Raw genomic sequence first — 4,422 nt, forward strand, 5'->3', positions numbered from 1 at the left:
CTCTCTCTCTCTCTCTCTCTCTCTCTCTCTCTCTCTCTCTCTCTCTCCTTTCATCTACTTTATGCGCAATCATTATTTTTTTTATTTAGCTAAAGAAAAAAACGATCGAACTTCTTCATGAAATATAAACAGAAAATCAGTTTCTAGTTTATAATAACGCGCTTTTGAACGAGTCGACAGGTTTTAGAAGGCAGCTGAAGAAAGAGCTTGTTTTTCTAAACCATAATAGCTTTCTATTTCCCTCCGCTGTAGTGGGAAATCAAAGCCACACCTCTAAACATGGATTAATCGACCGTAGTTTGGAACCTTTTTTATCTTATAATAGAGGATAAAAAAGTAAGGTGAATTTAGCGCTGACAGAGTTACCAATTTGGGAAGGTTTTACGCGTGCCGCGTCCTTTTGCCAAAATCTCCGCGCACAAGAACAGCTCCCCACGCTGTTGTATGCCAGAGCGCCTCACGCGCCTCTCAGAGCTGCTGTGAGCCAAAACCTCCGCGCGATAAGCAGTTTCGCCCTGCTTCACGCGCCTTCATGCATTTTACTCGTGTGTGGTCACACGCTGCTGTGAACACCTGCTTTAAAAGTTTTGACTAAAAACCTAGTCAAAACAGACCTTCCTCTGAGTTTAAAGTGCTCACTGCTCACAAAACGCGTTGAACGTGATTCCACTGCGTAAAGCGACAATCTTAAAACAGAACTGAAGCTCATCGAATTTCTGTTGTCTGTTGTCCAGCCGCCGAGCTGAATCGCTGTTTGCATTTAAAGCTGTTTAGCTGTTTGCAAAGTTTAATTTTAGCTGTGTGCTTTAAAAGCTGTGTTTTTATTTTTGTTTTATAAAGCTGTGTCATTCCTGCATGCATGAAGCTGCATCTTCTGCTCAGATTAGAACCAGTTCATTCGCTCACTGCTGAGCGAACAGCGTGTTTAGTTTCCTTAAAGGCGCAGTGTACAGCTTTGTTTTGACTACAAAAATCCGCCATTTTGACCCGACAGAACCGTCATAAGAACTACAGTTCCCTAAGACGACGTCGTGACGTCATCACGCAGACGTAGCCCCTTCGAGGGACGTCTCCATCTGGTGGACAAGCGAAAGTACTGCAGCTGTAAACTCATTCAGCTGGGTCAAAAATCACACTGCACGTATGGAAGCACATTTGTGCCAACAGCATTAAACCAGCAAACCTTGTTTAAGTTCAAATTAAACAAAATTAAGAGCTTCCTTAATACAATTAAGGTCTTTAAACAGTTGGGAAGTTGTTTTAATGTGTTTTTAAATACATTTTAATAACTTAACAATTTAAAAAAAAAAGGAAAAAAAATTTTTTTGAGGATTTTTTAAATTTTTTTGGTTTAACCCTGGCTTAACAAGCAACATACATAGTTGAACACCTTTGCTTATTTACATAAACTAAATAAACTTAGTGTAATAAGGTAATAGCAACCAGGCTTCCTTTTCACATAGGTTTACTGTTTACTATAGGCATCACACATTCAACTAAGGTATCTGATTGCTCAATCAAGCCTAACTTTAAATATTTTATTCTTTGTACAGAACTTCAAGCCAACTAATTGAAGCTTATCTTTAAGTCAAACAACAAACAAGATGGCTGACCCAGCCTCTCAATCAGAACCCTCCTCAGCCAAGCCTGAAACAAAGGGGGCTTCTGAAACACTAGAACCTTTAGAACAGGCTCTGATTACACTCACCTCCTCAGTACTTCCTGGTTACCTGGAACAGCTTCTGTCCAGCGATGCCAGTGCACTGAATGACACCACAGAGGATTTGATATCAACAGTCCTTGATTCTAAACTTAAAGATAAGGAAGCAACAAAGCGCTAGCTAGCCTAGCTTGTGTTTTAGCAACTCGCTTGAAGGCTGCTGACAAACTAATATCGCAAGCAGGCATAAAGATTCAAAAACAGAAAGAAAACTTGGACACACTCAAAGATAAACAAAGTCAATTTGAACGAGACCTAGACACACAATGGTCTGAACATCGATTACTCTTGTCACACATCTGAAACAGAATGAGACAGAGATCTTGAATCAGGAGAAAGCTCAACTACAGGTTGAACTAAATCAGACAAAAACAGAGTTAATAACTGCAAAACTTGCTGTAACCAACATAAGTGAAACCCATGATGTACAGTTACAGGCAGAGAAAGATCAGAACACACAACTTTGCGCTGAAATATCTCGAAAACAACAAGAGTTGCAAACATTAGCCTCAGAAGTGACCAAGCTAAAGACCGAACTAGCTTCTCTGAAACGCAACGCAACTAAAACAACTGATGAATATCAGCAACTTCGAACAAAGTACCAGCGTGTACAAACGGAGCTAGATGAACAAAATGAAGAACTGACAGGCCTTCAAGTAGCCTTTAGAGATCTTCAAATAGACAAGCAAACCATTTCAGACTTGAACGCTAACCTCTATGAACAGCTTGACAAAGCCAACAGACACACCCAGACTTTGTCTGAACAACAACACACTGACAAAAGGACAATTAGYAKBTTGAAGCAACAACTATCTGACCTTGACCATAAATACCACATGCTRATGCAACAGCATGACCAAGCCCAAGAGCGAATCAGAACTTTAACAAGTAAACCTCTTACCACTACCAGCTTTGATCTYSACCACAGAAYAGGACCACCGTCTCCAGTCACCAACCTGGYAGCCGGAYCCTCTTCTYCAGATCAAGATGRTAGACRAGAAGSRAGAGGYGAAYACTCAGGTGAGTACGTGCCGTCAATGAGAGAAGACCATAGACGCCACCCTCAACAGCCTAGCCCCATAGGTGGACGGTCAGGTGAGTACGCTCCACTGACTGACAGATACCAGAGACATCACATTCAAACCTTTGACACCATAGGTGAAGGAGGACGAGACTCCTCACCTCATCAGCCAAGGTCCTACGTTTCACGTAGACCTACCTCTCATCATCTGCATAAAATAGCTTTAAACTTCCCTCGTTTTGACGCGATGCCTGGGACGTCACACGACATCAGAGCCTACTTAAACGATGTGGAGTTCTTTTTAAGCAGAGATTATCCTGAAGCTACGGTCGAAGACAAGATCTACCTAATGAAGCTTACCTCTAACTGTGAGTTTGGTAAGTTCCTTGACCGTCAGACACCTCTCACAAAGTCCTAATGGAATCGTTTGTGTGTAGCCATTGAGCAGTAGTATTCAGACTTTTCCTATCAGACAGGACTGACTTTGGCCATGACTGTCAAACAAGGRCCGAATGAAAATCCCAACAAATATTACTCCAGGCTTTTACATGCATTTTTCAGGCCCAGAAACGATCCTGACATGGAACGTGACCCAAACTTTAAAGCTCTGTTCGTTCARAACTTACATTTCTCTGTGAAACAACAACTAGGCGTTACGGTGAACCCTAACACGACCTCTATCCAAAACTTGCGTGAATACGCTTGCCTAGCTTTCCAAATAAGTCAGGCAACACAGACAAACAGAGCCAAGCGCAGTCCTAGCACTGGACACAAGAGACATGGCATTAGAACTAGAAGGAGCCACGGCCAGACCCGACTCAAACAGAGTCAAATCGGCCTCTTCCTCACCCAAAATGGGTCGGAAACCACAGTTYCGCCCCGACAGGTCCCCACCGAGCAGAGGCTCGTACAGACATCCAGATTATAGACAAGGTAGACCTCCCCATAAGTCAAATTACAGAGGAGGTTACCAAGGATACAGACGTTTTCCTAGCCAAAAACAAAGGTATGAAAAACATGACTATCCTCAAAGGTCCTACCAGGACCGACGCCCATGGCGARGRTCTGAACACTCACCCCAACGCCGTGATCTACCTGAAAAAGGAAAACGCTCACCTAAACCACAAGATGAAAAGCCTAAAACTCAGGATCCGATCTCAGATGACTTAGTCCAAAGAGCTATTGAAAAATACTTCAAAAAGGACAAAAATAAAAAGGCAGATGTCCTCTCTATTTCTTCCAAAGAACCTGAACCTGAGTCTCAAGAAGACTCCAACCAGGTTCTCGAAATAGGAGTCATCAACCTAACACTCCCATCGGTTGACACTGAGAACACCTCAGATTTTATGGACACTAGTAACAACCCTATGTCAGCTACCCCTGACACAGAACCACTGGAGGAAGACTCAAACTCTCCCAGCGCAGTCTTAGTGGTCCAAACAGAGCAAGAGGACTCAACTTCAATCGATGATAGTCCTAGGTTCCCAGTGGAACCACCAGTCCAACAGTTTCTATGTGACCTAACCGAAAAGGGAGTCGCACGGAAACTTTACTTGTCACTCACCTTAGAAGGCACTTTGAGCCATGAAGCCCTGATTGACACAGCTGCAGATGTGACTTTGATGTCCTCCAGCTTGTTCAAGAAGCTACAGACCACAGCCTAACCGCGCTAACCGGAGAC

The sequence above is a fragment of the Austrofundulus limnaeus genome, unplaced genomic scaffold (assembly GCF_001266775.1).
Source record: "Austrofundulus limnaeus strain Quisiro unplaced genomic scaffold, Austrofundulus_limnaeus-1.0 Scaffold214, whole genome shotgun sequence".
NCBI lineage: Eukaryota > Metazoa > Chordata > Actinopteri > Cyprinodontiformes > Rivulidae > Austrofundulus > Austrofundulus limnaeus.